A 20525-nucleotide genomic window follows, 5' to 3' on the forward strand; every position below is an offset into this window, starting at 1 on the left:
AATAGAGGAAACAAGCAAACAAAGCAAAATCTTTTTGGGTTTTCTTATAGCGAACTAGTAATAGCAAATAAAGCGAAACAAATGCAAGAAACCAAAGCAAACAAATGGTGAAGAGAAACAACAGAAATATTTTTGGTATTTTTGTGTTTTGGAAAGGAACAAAGCAAAAACAAGAAATAGCAAACTAAAAGAAACACAGAAAAGCGAGATGGCCGAAATCTGCCAAAACTCGACAGCAGTACAGAAATCGATTTTTACAAAAATCTTACGTTGCTCAGTTCAAAAAGTGTTCAACTAACGAAAGTTAGATAACAACCTGGGGAACATGCACAAAAATTTTCAACTCAAAATACTGTTCTGGCTGGGCACACGAATTTTTACGGTAACAGCCCAGAATCTGTTTTCAGGCAGCACTTCCCCAAATATCATCTTCCTCTCATTAGAAAACCACTCAAGAGACTAAACAAGTATATACAAGTATCCAGCAATCATAATATGCAAAGAATAAGTGATGCCGGTATACCTCCCCCCAAGCTTAGGCTTTTGGCCTAAGTGGAGTTCAATCCCATCGATCCCATGAAGTAGTATCTCCGTAATATGAAGATGGGTCGTATTCCGGGTATGTGCTAGAAGAAGCACCCGGATATGTGACGGTGTGGTCGTAGGAGGTCCCGACGTCCTCGGAGTCATGTTGCTGGTGGAACTCTTGTATCTTCATATGCTCATCCACCTCCTCCTTAGTGCACGACCATGATTGCCTGTCAATACTTAACAAACCAGGTTGGGGGAGAGGGATTTCCTTCTCCTCCCCGTCAGAAAACAACATTCTATACACCATATTTTCTAAAGTAGAGTCAGTTGTAACAAAATGATGACTCTTCATAGCAGTAATATCAAGTCTCCTAGGGGCCAATGGCACATCATTAGGATCAACAGGAAGATTAAGAAATGTTAAAACACGCAAAGGCAATGGTTCCTCCAAAAATAGGCCCCCTGGTAGACAGGCGGCGAGCAATAAGAGCACCAAGGTGATAGGATGTTTGACCAGTAAATGCAATGTTCAGGAAAGCAAGATGGTAGCTAGAGATATTACTTGTGTTCTCCCTACCAAGAATGCTAGTAGCAATGTAATATGCAAAATATTTAACAGCGGGGAGTTGAATGTTCCTTATCTTGCCCCGCTGAATGGTGCGACAATCATCATCGGTAATCCCTCGGTAGAGCTCCAGCAAGTCCCGGGGTTGTCATCAATCCTACTTGCTGTACCTACAGGGGCAATATCCAAGGCACAACAAAAATCCTTCAATGGCATAGTCACAGTATTACCATAGATCCCGAACGCAACCGTTGGCTCATATTGTTTGTTGTTGAACCGGAAACTCTCGACGAAAGTCTTGGTGAGCAAGTAGTATTGCTCCCTTTCATCGCCCATATAGGTGGTTAACCCTGCCCTGTTGACAAGTGTTAAGAAGTCCTCCAATATTCCTGCATTCCTTAGAAAATCCAAGCATGGAAAAGTAGAAGCATTAGGAGGCCCGTTGTCCTCTTCGGGCGCGAAGCTAGGCGCGAGGATGTCCTCGTTGTACGACCGCCTAATTTGGGTGGAGGACCTAGAAGGCCTCCCGGTACTGGTTGTTCCCTTCTTGAACAACTCTCCAAATTTGAACTTCTTCATTTTCTGAAATTTTCAACAAACAATATAAAACTTGATTTGGTGACATACAATTGAGGGAAACTACCATAGGAACTTGCTAGAGTACTAATCATGCATCAAAACTAGTTTCCACCACTTAGAACAAGCATGCAAGCTCACTAAACATGTTACCTACAGCAGCAAAATATTCAAGATATACTCAACCAAACGAAATTCTACTTGGATGGGTGGAGGAGTCACATACCGAAGAGCAAATGTGCCAAATTTCAGACAGAAATCTGGGCTGAGCAAAGAGATCGAGAAATCTGGAGCTCTGGAGCAAAAACGCGAGAGAGATGAACTTGGTACGAGTTTTTTCGGGAGAGAGAAGGTGCTGGGAGGAAGAGATGACAAAGTGGGGCAGAGGGGAGCCCACACCACATGGTGGCGCGGCCACCTTGCTGGCCGCGCCGGCCTGTGGTTTGGCGCCCTCTGGTGCCCCACAGGTCATCCTCTGGTGCTCCCAGGTGCCTCGTCGAAAAATATGACCAACGGTATAATTTTCGCGAATTTTTGAAAACTTTGAAAAATGCACATTTTCTGGGTATTAAGTTTATTATTATTGGCCAGGAAAATTTCTGAAATCTTCAAATCAACTAAGAAACTTTGCAAATTAAAAGTGCTACAGCAACTAAAGCAAGTGGAGAAAGAAAGATATGTTGTTTACCTCCTCTATGCATATAAAAGGTATTTGTTAACAAGGTTGATCAAGTCTTGCCACCAAATAAATTTTACATAGCATATGAAGAAATAAACCTCAAATCAATCATGTTACCTTGAATTGTATTGATATGGATCCAATCACAAGAGTTTGATATTCTTCTTTAGGCTCATATATGGGACAATCAATAGTTCCCACTTTGATAGTTCTCACATGAGAGATAGTATTAACTCCGCACGCTTTTTCAATCCTCTTGGGGAAATAGACAGTGTGTTCCTTATCATCAACATTGAAAGTAACCTTTCCTTTATTGCAATCAATAACAGCCCCTGCGGTGTTAAGAAAAGGTCTCCCAAGAATAATAGACATATTATCATCTTCATGCATTTCCAATACAACAAAATCAGTTAATATCAAGCAGTTAGTAGTAACTTGAACAGGAACATTCTCACATATACCAACTCGGAATAGCAGTAGATTTATCAGCCATTTGCAAAGATATATCAGTAGGTATCAACTTATCTAAGTAAAGTCTCTTGTATAGAGAAAAAGGCATGACACTAACACCGGCTCCCAAGTCACATAGAGCAGTTTTAACATAATTATTCTTAATAGAACAAGGAATAGTAGGTATACCTGGTCGCCCAATTTCTTTGGAATTTTGCCATTGAAAGAGTAATTAGCAAGCATAGTGGAAATTTCCTCATTGGGGATTTTCCTTTTGTTAGTAACAATATCTTTCATATACTTTGAATAAGGAGGCAATTTAATAGCATCAGTCAAAGGGATTTGCAAGAATAAAGGTTTCATCCAATCACAGAATTTATTATAGTGTTCTTCTTCCTTTGATTTTAGTTTCTTAGCAGGAAAAGGCATTGGCTTTTGCACCCAAGGTTCTCTTTCATTACCATGTTTCTCAGCAATAAAATCTTCTTTAGTATACTTTTTATTTTTAGCATGCTTTTCAGGTTCTTTTTCAACATCCTCTTTATCAGGAGTATCATTCTTATCATTACCTTCACTATTATCATGTTCATTACCACTTTCAGTTTCAGCATCAGAAATAGAAATACTATTAGGATCATTAATAGGTTCAGAGGATTCTACAACATTTTTATGTTTCTTCTTCTTTTTCCTAGAATGAGCTCTAGGTTCAATGCGTTGAGAATCTTGTTCAATTCTTTTGGGATGCCCTTCAGAATATAGAGGATCCTGGGTAGAGACACCACCTCTAGTTGTTACTTCATAAGCATGTTTCTCTTTAGAATTATTCCCTAACAAGTCATTTTGCACTTTAGTGAGTTGATCAATTTGAGTCTGAATCATTTGAAAATGTTTGACAAGCATCTTAACATCATTGGAGGTTCTCTCCACAATATCATGCAATTGACTAATAGCTTGAGAATTTTCCATTAAATGATTCTCTACTCTCATATTAAAATTTTCTTGCTTAACAATATAATTATCAAACTCATCTAAGCATTGTGCAGGAGGTTTCGAATACGGAATATCTTCCCTAGTAAAGCGTTGAAGCGAGTTTACCTCAATCATGGATGAAGGGGGAATTATCTCACATATGTCTTCTATTGGAGGTAGATTCTTCACATCTTCAGATTTAATACCTTTCTCCTTGAGAGACTTCTTGGCTTCCCTCATATCTTCATCATTCAATTTAATTAAACCCCTCTTCTTCACTATTGGCGTTGGAGTTGGTTCGAGCGTATTCCAATCATCATAATTCCGGCCTATTTTAGCCAATAATTCTTCAGCGTCGTTTGGAGTTCTTTTCCTGAAAACACAACCAGCACAACTATCCAGGTATGCCCTAGACTCAATGGTTAGTCCACTATAAAATATATCAAGTAAATCATGCTTTTCTAAATCATGGTCAGGCAAAGCTCTAATAAGAGAGCAAAATCTCGCCCAAGCCTCAGGCAATTTCTCTTCATCTCCCTGATCAAAATTATAAACTCTCTGCAAAGCAGCATGTTGAGCACTAGCAGGAAAGTATTTGCGGAAGAAAACAGCAAGTAATTCTTTTGGACTTTTAATAGAACCAGGTGGCAAATTATTATACCAAGTTTTAGCGTCATCCTTCAATGAGAATGGAAATATTTTAGCAACAAAGTAAGTACGCTTCTTAACATCATCAGAAAACAAGCTACTCAAAGTAGATAACTCAGTCATGTGTTCAACAAGCACTTTCTTTTTCAGTACCACAAAATGGTGTTTTCTCAACAATAGCTATATGAGATAGATCAAGAGAAAAATCATAATCTTTATCCCTAATGTTTATAGGAGATGTGGCAAATTTAGGATCGGGAGACAGTTTATATCTAACGATATGTTCTGCAAGCAACTTTTTAATTTTTCTTGCATCAGTAGTAGCATGGCATTTTTCAATAAAATCATCATCAAGCTCCACATAATCTTCATCAAGATCATCACTAGAGTATTCAAGTTCGGGTGAATTAACAGGTGTAGTAACATCAGGAATTTCAGCATTTTCAATTTGTCTAGACCTAGCAATGGAAGCATCTAGAAAAGTTCCCAACGAACCACTATCATCAAGCACAGCAGAAATATTATCAGTATTATGAGAGTGTTCAGATTCAGCAGAAGTACCAGCATTTGAAGCATGTGGTGGTGAAACAAGTTTATCAATCACAGATGGTGAATCAAGTGTAGCGGAGGTACTCAGAATTGTACCTTTTCTTGTAGTGGATGGTAATATGGCGATCTTAGTATCGCGAGGTTTACCCATGATGGAGAATTTGCAGCGAACAATATTAATCCAAGTGAACTTCCAAATAAAGCTATGCTCCCCGGCAACGGCGCCGTGAAAATAGTCTTGATGACCCACAAGTATAGGGGATCGCAACAGTCTTCGAGGGAAGTATTACCCAATTTATTGATTCGACACAAGGGGAGACAAAGAATACTTGAAAGCCTTAACGACGGAGTTGTCAATTCAGCTGCACTGGAAACAGACTTGCTCGCAAGAGTTTATCGATAGTAACAGCTTTATAGTAGTAGCGAGTGATGAAATAACAAAGACAGAGTAACAAAGACAGCGAGTAGTGATTATAGTAAACAGCAGGATTAAAATATCGTAGGCACGGGGACGGATTAACAGGCGTTGCATGGATGAGAGAAACTCATGTAACAATCATAGCAGTGGCATTTGCAGATAATAATAAAACGGTGTCCAAGTACTAATCAATCAATAGGCATGTGTTCCAATTATAGTCGTACGTGCTCGCAATGAGAAACTTGCACAACATCTTTTGTCCTACCAGACCGGTGGCAGCCGGGCCTCAAGGGAAACTACTCGGATATTAAGGTACTCCTTTTAATAGAGTACCGGAGCAAAGCATTAACACTCCGTGAACACATGTGATCCTCACATCACTGCCATTCCCTCCGGTTGTCCCGATTTCTGTCACTTCGGGGCCATTGGTTCCGGACAGCAACATGTGTATACAACTTGCAGGTAAGATCATAAACAACGAATATCATGATGAAATAATAACATGTTCAGATCTGAGATCATGGCACTCGGGCCCTAGTGACAAGCATTAAGCATAACAAGTTGCAACAATATCATAAAAGTACCATCTACTGGACACTAGGCACTATGCCCTAACAATCTTATGCTATTACATGACCAATCTCATCCAATCCCTACCATCCCCTTCGGCCTACAGCGGGGGAATTACTCACACATGGATGGGGGAAACATTGTCTGGTTGATGGAGAGGCGTTGGCGGTGATGGCGGTGATGATCTCCTCCAATTCCCCGTCCCGCGGAGTGCCAGAACGGAGACTTCTGGCTCCTGCGACGGAGTTTCGCGATGTGGCGGCGTTCTGGAGGGTTTCTGGCGACTTCGACTTCTTCTTCAGGCGTTTTTAGGTCGAGGCGAATAAGTAGTCCGAAGGGGGGCGTCGGAGGCCGGCCGAGGGGGCCACACCACCTGGCCGCGCGGGCCCCCCCTGGGCCGCGCCACCAGGTGGTGTGGGGCCCTCGGGCCTCCACTTCAATTGCCCTTCTGGCTCCGTTAGTTTCCTGGGAAAATAGGGCCTTCTCGCATAAATTCCGAGGTTTTTCCCGAAAGTTGGATTTCTGCACAAAAACGAGACACCGGAGCAGCTTCTGTCGAAAACAGCGTTAGTCCGTGTTAGTTGCATCCAAAATACACAAATTAGAGGCCAAACAATAGCAAAAGTGTTCGGGAAAGTAGATACGTTTTGGACGTATCAATGTCGTGGTAAAAACTAAGGCAAAAGAAACCTTAATCGACGATCTCCGGCAAACATTCGATAACTTAAGAAGATTCCGGATGAAACTTAATCCGGCAAAATGCACCTTCGGTGTCCCTGCCGGCAAGCTGCTTGGTTTTCTCGTATCAAGCCGGGGCATTGAGGTCAATCCGGTAAAGATCCGGGCAATCGAGAGAATGACGATACCGCGAGATTTTAAGGATGTACAAAAGTTTACCGGAAGCTTAGCATCGCCGAGCCGGTTCATAAGCGAGGTTAGGAGAAAAGGCCTTGCCACTCTATGCTTTGATGAAAAAATCTGATACGTTCGTCCGGACCCCTCAGTGCGGACGCGGCGTTTAAAGAGCTAAAAACAATGCTAGCCATCTGCGCCGATACTGGCTTCGCCGTTGGAAAGAGAGCCCATGTTGTTATATATAGCAGCAACTAACCGGGTTGTAAGTGTTGTTGTGGTAGTAGAAAGAGAAGAGGAAGGAAAAACCGTCCAGAGGCCGGTATACTACCTGAGCGAGGTGCTCTCCCTCTCAAAGCAAAACTACCCACACTTCCAGAAAATGACTTATGGCGTGTTCATGGCCGCCACGAAGCTCAAGCACTACTTTGAGGAACACCCTATGAAGGTGGTGAGTGAAGCACCCATCTCCGATATCATGTGCAACAAAGATGCTAGCGGCAGGATTGCAAAATGGGCGATTCAGATATCACCATACGTACCGGTGTATGAAAGAAGAGATGCCATAAAATCACAAGCTTTAGCTGATTTCTTGGTTGATTGGGCGGAAATGCAGTACAAGCGCCCAGATCAAAGACTAGAATACTGGAAGATGCACTTTGACGGATCCAAACTCAAAGAGGGTCTAGGTGCCGGTGTGGTGCTCACCTCACCAAAGGGAGATCATCTCCGGTATGTTTTACAAGTACATTTCAGGGCATCAAACAATGTCGCTGAATACGAGGCTTTGATCCATGGGCTTAAGGTCGCAAAAGAAATCGGTCCACACCGGATTGTTTGCTATGGAGATTCAGATCTTGTGGTACAACAATGTTCCGGAGATTGGGACGCAAAAGATGCCAACATGGCCTCATACCGGTTTCATGTGCAAAAGATCGCCGGATTCTTCGAAGGGTGTGAGTTTCACCATGTGCCGCGTGCAGAAAATGAAGCCGCGGATGCTTTGTCCAAGCTGGGCTCATCCAGGCAAGAAATTCCTCCCGGAATAGCCTTGGCACACTTAAGAGTACCATCAATCAAACCGAGTCCGGAGGCGGAGTCAATTTTTGTACCGGAATCACATGTTGTACCAATGGATATCGACGAAGGAAACCCGGGGACTGCTCCGGCAAACTCGGGGACTGTACCGGTAAGCTCGGGGACTGCTGTACCGGAAGAAACAATGCTGGTGGACAGCATGGACATAGACGTACCGGTGTTCCTGGTTCAGCAGGCACCATCATGGGTTGAACCTATTAAGGAATTCCTAATCAACGGCACTTTGCCGGTTGACGAAAATGAATCGAGAAGGATCCAGAGGAGGTCCAAAGCTTACACCATCATCAATGGCGAGGTGTACAAGAGAAGTGTTACCGGTGTCCTCCAAAGGTGTGTGAAACCGGAAGAAGGAAAAGAAATGCTCGAGGAGATCCACCGAGGGGAGTGTGGGCATCACGCTTCGTCAAGGGCGCTTGTGGCAAAAGTATTCCGGCATGGGTTCTATTGGCCCACGGCTTTGGAGAACGCGGAGGATCTGGTAAGAAAATGCAATGGGTGCCAGAGGTACGCCAAGCAAAATCATACCCCAGCCTCCGGTTTAAAGACAATACCGCTAACTTGGCCGTTTGCCGTTTGGTGCCTAGACATGGTTGGCCCATTCAAAACCGCAAGGGGAAACATGACCCACATCTTGGTTATGGTGGATAAGTTCACCAAGTGGCTAGAGGTGAAACCCATTGCAAAGTGTGATGGGCGCACAACGGTGAAATTCTTAAAAGATGTTATTTTGCGGTATGGCTACCCACATAGCATTATCACTGACAATGGCACAAATTTTGCTCAAGGTGAGTTCAAAAGATTTTGTGAGGACAACAACATCCGGTTGGATTTGTGCTCGATCGCACACCCACAAGGCAATGGCCAAGTTGAAAGAACAAACGCTTTGGTACTTTCCGGTATCAAACCTAGACTCATCGATGCGGTGGAAAAATCGCCGGGGTGTTGGCTCGATGAGCTACCATCAGTGCTGTGGAGTATAAGAACAACTCCGAACCGGTCTACCGGATACACTCCATTCTTTATGGTTTATGGAGCAGAAGCGGTCATACCAACCGACATTCTCCATGATTCACCAAGGGTGCAACTCTATACCGAAGAAGAGGTAAAAGAGGCCCGAGAAAATGATGTGTACTTGCTAGAAGAAGCAAGAGAACTAGCTTTGGCAAGAACAGCTATTTACCAGCAAAACCTCAGACGCTATCATGGCCGGATGGTTAACCCGAGGGTGTTCCGGGAAGGAGACCTAGTGCTACGCCTAGTGCAGCGCACTGAAGGCCGGCACAAGCTTTCCCCTCCATGGGAAGGACCTTTCATTGTGAGCAAGGCTCTCCACAATGATGCCTACTACCTGATTGATGCACAGGAATGGAAGAAAGGAAAGGCGGACAGGTCCGGAGAGGAGACCAAGCGTCCGTGGAATGTAGCTTTGTTGCGTCCTTTCTACTCTTGAAGTTGTGGTGTAAGAAGTTCCTTTTTGTACTTTATTTGCTATGAATAAAAGATGTCGGAACCTCGAATGAGTCTCGGGGACTACCCCACTAAAGTTGCATGTAACATGTTTATTTTTTCAGTTCACCGGTTGCTTATTGAACGTTTTTTCTTTCCGGTTTAGTAGTGTGCTAAACCCTACCGGAGTCTTCGACTCTGCTGCTGTCCGCAACCCGGCTTCATGGCAAGCAAGATAAACCGGTAGGGGATAAGCACATGAACTGCGAAGAGGAGAGCGGGAAAGAACAATCCGGAAAAACTTAACTAACCCCGGTTATACCGGTTTTTTGCAAAAATTTCGAGTTATTTCTAAGTTCAAGAAAGTGCTTGCTTGGTAAAAGAACTTTGTGCTCATACGCCAAAAACGCCCAGAGATGGTAGGCAGAGCCAAAGCGAAAGAGCCAAGTGTGCATCGAATTGGATGCGGAAACAATTTCGGAATCATTGCAGTGCAAGACAAAAATCGAAACGATAAGCAAAGTGCTAAGTAGCAAACCAACATAGCTTAATAAGTTACCGGTATGCAAGACACCGGCATGAAATTGTACCACAACCAAAGAGATTAAGTTTTATCTTACATCATAGACCCCGGCATACCGGGGTAGAATTTAACGGACAATGTTTCCAAGTTAAACAGGGAAGGCCTATCACAGGCAATCAGTTAACAGGCAGTATTCAAGCAACAGGGGCTTCAGAGGGAGCAGCATCGGCCTCGGGGGCTTCAGGGGGAGCAGCGTTGGCCTCGGAAGCTTCCGGCAACACATCCTCGGCACCCTCATCTTCGCCTTCCTCTTCTTCATCCTCATCGCTGAGGTAGTCCTTGACATCAGGAGGAGGAGGGATGAAGGTGCGAACCTGGGCGTACTCAGCGAGCCGGTAGGCCCGATCCTGCCGCTTCGCGGTAAGAACCGGGTCCACATCGGTTGGAGCATCTTGGCGCACGCCTTGGAGTGCATCCAGATCCAAGTCCGGATACCAGGAGCACGTGGAGCGCAGCGCGGTGTCAGCTCCAGCACGAGCTGCGGAGCACTGCCACTCACGAATCCGGCGCCCTGCCTCCTTTAGCCGGTTGGCGGTGTGGGTGATGTTGGCTGGCATCGCTTCTTCAGGCCACAGCACCTTGAAAAGTTGGATGGCGGCATCCGGTAGATCGGCAAGGAGCCGGTCCACTGAGCGCATATGTTGGACTCGAGCGGAAAGGGCGACCAGATAGTCGTACCCGTCCCAGTGCGCGTCCATGTTGGGGAACTCCCGCGCCACCCGATCCTCCATCACCTTTTTCACGGCGTGCGTCTGAGAGTCCGGGAAGTGTTCTACAGGAAGAAGGGAAAAGCATAAGCGTAAGATACCGGAAAACAATCTACCGGAAGGAAAAGGAACACGAATACATTTTCAAAAAGAAAAAGCTTATAAGCGAAAGAAGGGACAAGGCAAGAGCTTACCGAGAGCCAGCGCATCAATCTGCATGACCAGCCGGTCATATTCTTTATGATCAGTGGTCATAACCTCAATGTGGTGCTCCGCTGCTTTCCGCGCCTTCCTCTCCTCCTCCAGCTCTGCCCTCAGCACCGCGTTGGAGTTCGTGGAATCATCCACAACCTCCGCCAGCCTGGCCTCGGCTGCGGCCTTGGCGTCCTTTAGATCTTGGTCATGCTGGAGCGCGGCTCGCATAGCCTGTTCCTTAAGCTCCCTGGAGGCGGTCTTCTTGGCATCCAGCGCCTCGTGGTGCTCCTTGATGAGCTGCTCCTTTTCACCTAGGCACCGGAAAGAAAGGTGTTAGCAAAGTGGCAGCTGATAAAATGAGGAAAGAACGAGTCAACCGGAAAAGATAAAGTGACACCTTGGAGAGTGGCAATCTGGACCTTGAGGGCCTCAAGGGTAGCTTCCGGGACAGCTGTTGAACAAAATATTCGTAAGTGTTAAAGAAGAAAACTTTCCGGTAAAAAGATGCCGGAGGAAAAGAAAGGAAATAAACCTTGGCAGTGGCTGTGGGCCTCGGCAAGGTCCCGATGCTCCCACAGAAGCTCCTCGAAGAGCTGCTTCCGGGCATCCGCGGTGCTCTGTTCAAAGGAAGATAATTGTGAAAAAGAAAGAAACTATGTTATTAACCCGAAACTCGGGGACTGGCTATGCCGGTTTCGCGCGTTTCTAGTTAAGTTTCGCGCTAAGAGCAAAGATCTTAACCCGAAACTCGGGGACTGGCTATGCCGGTTTCGTGCGTTTCTAGTTAAGTTTCGCGCTAAGAGAAAAGATCTTAACCCGAAACTCGGGGACTGGCTATGCCGGTTTCGCGCATTTCTAATTAAGTTTCACGCTAAGAGCTATGCTCTCAACACGAAACTCGGGGACTGGGAAGATAGACAAGATCCGGAAAGAAAGAAACCGGCATCAACAAAAAGTTGCAAAAAGGTTGGCGAAACTTACCACCACGTTGCTGGTGGCGTCGTACCACGCACTGTCGAACTCCTTCACGGCGCGCTTGAGCCGCATGAAGTGTTCTTCAGTGGACCGGGGCCCAGCAGGGTCCGGCGCCGGAAGACGATCCTTCCCCAAGCCGCGGGTGGATGCAGAGATATCCGCATCATTCCACTTTTGGGCGTAGGGGAGAAGGTGCCCCAGGTCCCGGCCCTCGCGCTTCAGCTCAACGATCCGGCCCAGGAGGCCGGAAGGTTTTTCTTGGACTGCAGCAGCGGCAGGGCTGACGTGCAGCACTAGAGACTGCGAGCCGGCTGAGGCGCTGCCCTCCACGGCCTTTCCCCGGGAAGCCCCCGGCTTGAGGAACTTGGTGATCTTGGGGGTCTCCGGCGGCGGCTTTGGTTTGGCCGCGTGAGGTCCTTGGCTTGGTGGCGGTGTTGGTGTAGTCCCGGTAGGCTCGAGAGTAGGAGCTTCCGGGTGTGGTGCAGAGGAGGCCGGCGCGGAAGTATCCGGCGCGGCCTTGGTGAGGGAAGAGCTTGGCTGCTTCTTCTTCTTCTTCTTCGGGGCAGGAGGAACCAGAGGTTCCGCCCGCCCGGCAGTTTCATCGTCGGCGCCGGTGTTGCTGGCGCCGGTGTCTTGGGTCTCAGGAGGGGAGGTGAGATCCTCCTCCGCGCGGTGATCAGGAGGTGTAGGGGCCGCGCGCCCCGAACTTGTAGTGCCTCCCGGAGGGGAGGCAGAGGTGTTGCCGGCACCAGATGGTGCCGGGCTTGAGTGAGGAGGAGGAGTTGAGGTCCTTGCGGAGCCGGCAGAGCCCTCAGGCTTGGAGCCAAGCTTGAGCGCGGGGCTGAAAGAGAGAAAAAGAAAGGGTTGGAAAAAAGCAACCGGAAAAGAACTTGGTAAGAACAAAACAAGCAAAAAGAGAAATAAAGAACTTACCCGGAAGAAACCGGCATCTGCTTATGCTTGTAGCGCTCCGTGCCTACTTGCTTTCCCCCAAGGACTTCCGTCCGGGGGCGTTTGGCGGGAGGAGCTTGGCTAGGGCCAGCGTCAGCAGCAGGCGCCTTGTTCTGTTTGCTCTGAGGCATGAGCTGATTCAGGAACTCATCCCCGACCAAGGCCTGCAGGGGAGGCACGTGCTCGTGGACCTGTGGTTCGGGGCCAGCTAAGGGAACGTCTACGGAAGGAAATAGGTAACAGAAGAGTATGAGAGATCAAAAAGAAGAGCTACCTCAAGCAAGGTCAGGTCGTCAGACGAACCGGCTGGTTCCGGTGGAGATTTGCCGAGGCGCGAGGCTGGAGTCCGGCCCATCTTCAGGTCCTGCCAATGAATGAAAGGGTGGGGGTCGAACTTGTCAAGAGCACGCTTCCGGCAAGGGCCTCGCCGGTCTGAGTCAATGCGGGGGAAGCGGTCCCTGGCCTGAAAACAAAAAAGAAAAACAGTTAGCCGCAGCATAAAAGTTACCGGTAGAACAGCCCGGGTGGCGTAATCTCTTACTTCCTTGGTTGGGGGGTTGAGGGAGCTGAGAGGAAGAAAGCCCCACTCCCAGTCAACCGGCATGTCCGTTTGGCATATTTGATTAGCCTTCAGGACCACATCCGCCTTGCTCAAGGGTAGGCCGGTGATCTTGGTGGGATCGCCAGGGCCGTACATCTCGCTTATCTTGTGAGCGCGGCGCTTAAGGGGAAGCACCCGGCGGCAGATGAAGGTGCGGATAATATCGTCGGAGCAAATGTTGGTCTCCTTCATCAGCTTCAACATGAAGCGTACCACCCGGTTCGTCTCTATGTGATCCGTACCGGGGTTGTAGTTCCAGTTGACCTTGGCGGGCGGCGCCGGATTGAAGGGCGGCAGATTGATGAGGTCAGTGGCGTTCTTGTTCTTCACGTAGAAGAACGTCATCTGCCACAACCGGCAAGACTCGAGGCCGTTGAACTTAAAGAAGGGGCTCCCTTGGCGGGAGCCGATGATACAAGACCCGCATTGTACGGGGGGTTTGGGCTTGGGAATGTCCTTGCCCTGGACCGAGTTGATCCGAAGAGAAAAGAAGCGGGCAAACGTCTCGCGAGCGGGACGGATGCCGATATAGCCTTCCATGAAGGCCACAAAACAAGAAAGATAAAAAACGGCGTTGCCGGGAAGGTGGTGAGGCTGAAGCCGATAGAAATCGAGGAGTTGGCGGAAGAAGTCGGAGGCAGGAAGGCCGAAGCCACGCTCAAAGTGAGCAAGGAAAACAACGACCTCACCGGGTTCAAGCACCGGTTCGATCTCATCACCTGGAAGCCGGCAGGAGACTCCATCCGGTATTCTCCTGGACCGGTAAAGCCAGTCGATCTCGTGTTGAGTCACGTCGGAACCTCTCCAGGCTCCGCGTGTGATACCGGAAAGATCCTTTCCGGGGGCCCGGCTGGAGGTGCCGACCTCTTGATCTTTGCTGGATTCTATTTCCATCCGGGCGAGATCTTCAGTTAGCCCGTCGGAGGTCCTACTGCCTTGACTACTAGAAGAGGAGGCAAGAAGAGATTCTTCGCTAGACATGTAGATCTGGAGGACACCGGAGTCTACCGTAAAACAGTTTTCCCCAAAAAGACCCTCGCGCGAAGATCTACGAGTAAGAGAAAAAGCAAAATAAAGAGGGGATAAATACTCTACCGGCCCAAGATCTGGAAAGCTAAGAGAGAAGAGGTAAAGATGTATCGAGCCTAACCTGAGGCGGCGGAGGCGTTCAGGGAGAAGTTCGCCGGAGGAACGGCGAGCTCTTGGCCGTCGAAGAAGGCCGGCGACGGAGAGGGGCGAGGTCCGTCGGAGAAAGCTTGAATCTGCGGTGAGGAAGGAACGCAGCAAGAACTCCGCGCGGTGAAGAGCTTCGGTGCGGTGAAGGCAACGTCCCAGCGTCAACGGAAGCAGCGCTCTGGCGGCGACCGGCGGCGAAGAGGAAGCAAGGGGCGAAGGGCTCAAGCTGCTCAGGAAATGGGGGCGAATGCGAAGAAGAAGATGAAGAGGAACCGCTCCGCCCTTATATAGAGAGAGGGGAAAGTGGGCCAAAAACCGTCGGGCCGCGGCGGTTCGCCTCGTGGGCCGCCACGTGGCACGCAGATACACGCGCGGAAAACAACATGCCACAGGGAGGCCACACGGATCCGGAACGGCCGCGAGGATCCGGTGTGGCGCCATAAATGCTGGGCGCAGAAGCCGAAGGGAAGTGACCTCTGACACTGGCGCGTCAGACACAGTGCGCATGTCACTGACAGACACTGTATCCGAGAAATTCTCGACTTCGCCAAGGAAAGAGTTAATGTCTAGGATGCCGGGGAAAGAGATACCGGAAGCACCCTGAAGAAAGGGAAGAAGTAAGTCCGACAAAGATGCCGGAGATTTAAGTTCCTCGCCGGAAAGATTAAACCGGTACCTTAAGCTATGAGAACCTGGCATGGTCCGTCGGATAGGATCCGCCGGACTATACTAGCTTCGGGGACTAATGTTGGGGGGATGACCCCCGGTATGCCAAAGGCATGCCAAAACCGGATGGTTTAGGCCATCGAGGTACCGGTTTATTGTTTATACCGGAGCACGAAGTTAAGGATCTGGCTAAGTGAAGCTAAGCCGGTATCCCCGAAGAGGTATACCGGGACCGGATAGAAAAGACACCGGGCCACCGGTAAGAAGTGCTGTCTGTAGCACGTCGGCGGGACCTGGTCAAAGATTCTCTCCGGAGCTAGAAGACAAAGATGAGCTAAGCAAAGTAGCTTTAAACGAAGGGCTGACGATAAAGAGGAGGATGACGATCAAAGAAGCCGGAGGACGTCGGCCTCCTCGATTAAAGGAGGCCCCGGTGTCATCTATGATTAAAGTAACTTTGTAAAGTAGTTTGTCTAGTCAAAGATGCCATTAGGTTTTCTTGCCCTGTAAGCCACCCTCTCCCCTATATAAGGAGAGGGGGCAGCCCTCTTCACGGGCACGGACACATGTACTGAGAAACTTGTAACCTGTGGAAATCAATAAAGAAGATGATCTAGAGCGAGTTCTTCCTTATGTCTTTCTTCTTCAACCTCTAGCCTTGGCTAAGTTCTTGAGGAAACCATCCGGAAGTTCATCCCATCTAATCACAAACCCTCCCCCGAATCCTATAGCGTCCATTCGGCCCCAACTTAAGCCATCCTATGGCATCTGTCTGTTCACCACGACGACATCATTACTCAGTTGAGTTCAAAACAAAGCTGGGGTACCATAAGGGATTACTCATCACTTGGTAGTAACCAGGGACATTAACCAGGGTACCATAGTAATTTGGATCATAAGGCATCAATTAAGGAGGCAATTAACCAGGGACAAAGGGAAACATTTGATGATCCAAGTAAGTGCATGACACTTTGAGCTACCAAGAATAAAGGCCAACAGTGGATAAACATCTGCAAGCAGCTCACACACACATGCAAACACATGTGTTGACAGTAACTAAACAGCAGAAGAACACCACCAGATATTCATGGGCAACAAAGCAGCAACTTTTTCCCCTCTAATCTAGCTAGAGTCCTTAAAAGAAATCCATCATAAGCATGGTCAAATACACATATATAGCATGGGGCAGATGCTCCGAAGGGATTATATATTCATCACTTGGTAATTTGGAGAGCAAACAAGCAGTAGCCATATCACTCAATCCGACAAAGTAATTTCGTCGAGCACTTTGTGCCCGCACGGGAGAGGAAGAGGGAGGGGAGGGGAGAGGTGGAGCTCACTGATGTCTACGTTCCCCCTCCTTTCCTGTAGACAGTGTTGGGCCTCCAAGAGCAGAGGTTTGTAGAACAGCAGCAAGTTTCCCTTAAGTGGATACCCAAGGTTTATCGAACTCAGGGAGGAAGAGGTCAAAGATATCCCTCTCATGCAACCCTGCAACCACAAAGCAAGAAGTCTCTTGTGTCCCCAACACACCTAATAGGTGCACTAGTTCGGCGAAGAGATAGTGAAATACAGGTGGTATAAATAAGTATGAGAAGTAGCAACGGTGCCAGAAAAGTGCTTGGCGTGTAGTTGATGGTGGTGGTATTGCAGCAGTAGTAACGCAGTAAAACAAGAAACAAGCAAGTAGTAACGCAGTAGTAGTAACGCAGACAGTAGTAAACAAGCAGTAGTAACTCAGCAGTATTTAGGAACAAGGCCTAGGGAATAGACTTTCACTAGTGGACACTCTCAACATCGATCACATAACAGAACAGATAAATGCATACTCTACACTTTTGTTGGATGATGAACATATTGCGTAGGATTACACGAACCCTCAATGCCGGAGTTAACAAGCTCCACAATAATGCTCATGTTTTAGTAACCTTAAGTGTAAGATAGATCAACGCTACTAAACCAAGTACTAGCATAGCATGCACACTCGTCACCTTCATGCATATGTAGGAGGAATAGATCACATCAATATTATCATAGCAATAGTTAACTCCACAATCTACAAGAGATCATGATCATAGCATAAACCAAGTACTAACACGGTGCACGCACCGTCACCTTTGCACACATGCAGGAGGAATAAAACTACTTTAATAACACATCACTAGAGTAGCACATGGATAAATTGTGATACAACATGCTGCAATCTTAAAGAGATATAAATAAGCACCTCACTATGCCATTCAATGAGTAAGTATTCTGTGAAATCTAGCCTAAGAGACCCACACGGTGCACACACTCGTCACCTTTACACACGTGGGACGAGGAGTCTCCGGAGATCACATAAGTAAAACCCACTTGACTAGCATAATGACATCTAGATTACAAGCATCATCATATGAATCTCAATCATGTAAGGCAGCTCATGAGATTATTGTATTGAACTACATAGGAGAGAGATGAACCACATAGCTACCGGTACAGCCCCGAGCCTCGATGGAGAACTACTCCCTCCTCATGGGAGCAGCAGCGGTGATGAAGATGGCGGTGGAGATGGCAGCGGTGTCGATGGAGAAGCCTTCCGGGGCACTTCCCCGCTCCGGCAGCGGTGCCGGAACAGAGATCCCGTCCCCCGCATCTTGGCTTCGCGATGGCGGCGGCTCCGGCAGGTTTCGTGGGTTTCGTCAATTGGTATCGGGTTTTCTGATCCAGGGGCTTTATATAGGCGAAGAGGCGGCGCAGGAGGGCTGACGGGGGGCCACACCATAGGGCGGCGCGGCCCCCCCTCTGGCCGCGCCAGCCTAGGGTTTGGTGGCCCCGTGGCCCCCTCCGGTCCTTCCCGGGTGTTCTGGATGCTTCCGATGAAAATAGGAACTTTGGCGTTGATTTCGTCCGATTCCGAGAATATTTCGTTACTAGGATTTCCGAAACCAAAAACAGCAGTAAAACGAGGAACCGGCACTTCGGCATCTTGTTAATAGGTTAGTTCCGTGAAAATGCACGAATATGACATAAAGTGTGCATAAAACATGTAGATAACATCAATAATGTGGCATGGAACACAAGAAATTATCGATACGTTGGAGACGTATCAGCATCCCCAAGCTTAGTTCTGCTCGTCCCGAGCAGGTAAAACGATAACAAAGATAATTTCTGGAGTGACATGCCATCATAACCTTGATCATACTATTTGTACAGCATATGTAGTGAGTGCAGCGATCATAACAATGGTAATGACATGAGTAAACAACTGAATCATATAGCAAAGACTTTTCATGAATAGCACTTCAAGACAAGCATCAATAAGTCTTGCATAAGAGTTAACTCATAAAGCAATAATTCAAAGTAAAGGTATTGAAGCAACACAAAAGAAGATTAAGTTTCAGCGGTTGCTTTCAACTTGTAACATGTATATCTCATGGATAATTGTCAATGCAAAGCAATATAACAAATGCAATATGCAAATATGTAAGAATCAATGCACAGTTCACACAAGTGTTTGCTTCTTGAGATGGAGAGAAATAGGTGAACTGACTCAACAATAAAAGTAAAAGAATGGTCCTTCAAAGAGGAAAAGCATCGATTGCTATATTTGTGCTAGAGCTTTGATTTTGAAAACATAAAGAGAGCATAAAAATAAAGTTTTGAGAGGTGTATGTTGTTGTCAACGAATGGTAGCGGGTACTCTAACTCCCTTGCCAGACAAACCTTCAAAGAGCGGCTCCCATTTTATTTTATTTTTGGATGGCACTCCTTCCAACCTTTCTTTCACAAACCATGGCTAACCGAATCATCGGGTGCTCGCCAACAATCTCATACCATGAAGGAGTGCCCTTTTATTTTAGTTTTATTATGATGACACTCCTCCCAACCTTTGCTTACACAAGCCATGGCTAACCGAATCCTTCGGGTGCCGTCCAACAATCACATACCATGGAGGAGTGTCTATTTTTAGTTTGTTAATTTGGGACTCGGGAATCCCATTGCCAGCTCTTTTTGCAAAATTATTGGATAAGCGGATGAAGCCACTAGTCCATTGGTGAAAGTTGCCCAACAAGATTGAAAGATAAACACCACATACTTCCTCATGAGCTATAAAACATTGACACAAATCAGAGGTGATAAATTTTGAATTGTTTAAAGGTAGCACTCAAGCAATTTACTTTGGAATGGCGGGAATTACCATGTAGTAGGTAGGTGTGGTGGACACAAATGGCATAGTGGTTGGCTCAAGTATTTTGGATGCATGAGAAGTATTCCCTCTCGATACAAGGCTTAGGCTAGCAAGGTTGTTTGAAGCAAACAAAAGTATGAACTAGTACAGCAAAACTCACATAAAAGACATATTACAAGCATTATAAAACTATACATTGTCTTCCTCGTTGTTCAAACACCTTACTAGAAATTATCTAGACCTTAGAGAGACCAATTATGCAAACCAAATTTTAGCATGCTCTATGTATTCTTCACTAATAGGTGCAAAGTATATGATGCAAGAGCTTAAACATGAGCACAACAATTGCCAAGTATCACATTACCCAAGACATTATAGCAAATTACTACATGTATCATTTTCCAATTCCAACCATATAACAATTTAACGAAGAGGAAACTTCGCCATGAATATTATGAGCTAAGAACACATGTGTTCATACGAACCAGCGGAGCGTGTCTCTCTCCCACACAAGCATGATGTAATCCAATTTATTCAAACACAAACAAAAACAAAAGCAAACAAACAGACGCTCCAAGAAAAAGCACATAAGATGTGATGGAATAAAAATATAGTTTCAGGGGAGGAACCTGATAATGTTGTCGATGAAGAAGGGGATGCCTTGGGCATCCCCAAGCTTAGACGCTTGAGTCTTCTTGATATATGCAGGGGTGAACCACCGGGTGCATCCCCAAGCTTAGAGCTTTCACTCTCCTTGATCATAGTATATCATCCTCCTCTCTTGACCCTTGAAAACTTCCTCCACACCAAACTCGAAACAACTCATTAGAGGGTTAGTGGACAATAAAAATTAACATGTTCAGAGGTGACACAATCATTCTTAACACTTCTGGACATTGCATAAAGCTACTGGACATCAATGGATCAAAGAAATTCATCCAACATAGCAAAAGAGGCAATGCGAAATAAAAGGCAGAATCTGTCAAAACAGAACAGTCCGTAAAGATAGATTTTATTAGGCCACCAGACTTGCTCAAATGAAAATGCTCAAATTGAATGAAAGTTGCGTACATATCTGAGGATCATGCACGTAAATTGGCATAATTTTCTGAGCTTCCTGCAGGGCAGTGGGCTCAGATTCGTGACAGC

Source organism: Lolium rigidum, chromosome 6, assembly GCF_022539505.1.
Source record: "Lolium rigidum isolate FL_2022 chromosome 6, APGP_CSIRO_Lrig_0.1, whole genome shotgun sequence".
Taxonomy (NCBI): Eukaryota; Viridiplantae; Streptophyta; class Magnoliopsida; order Poales; family Poaceae; genus Lolium; species Lolium rigidum.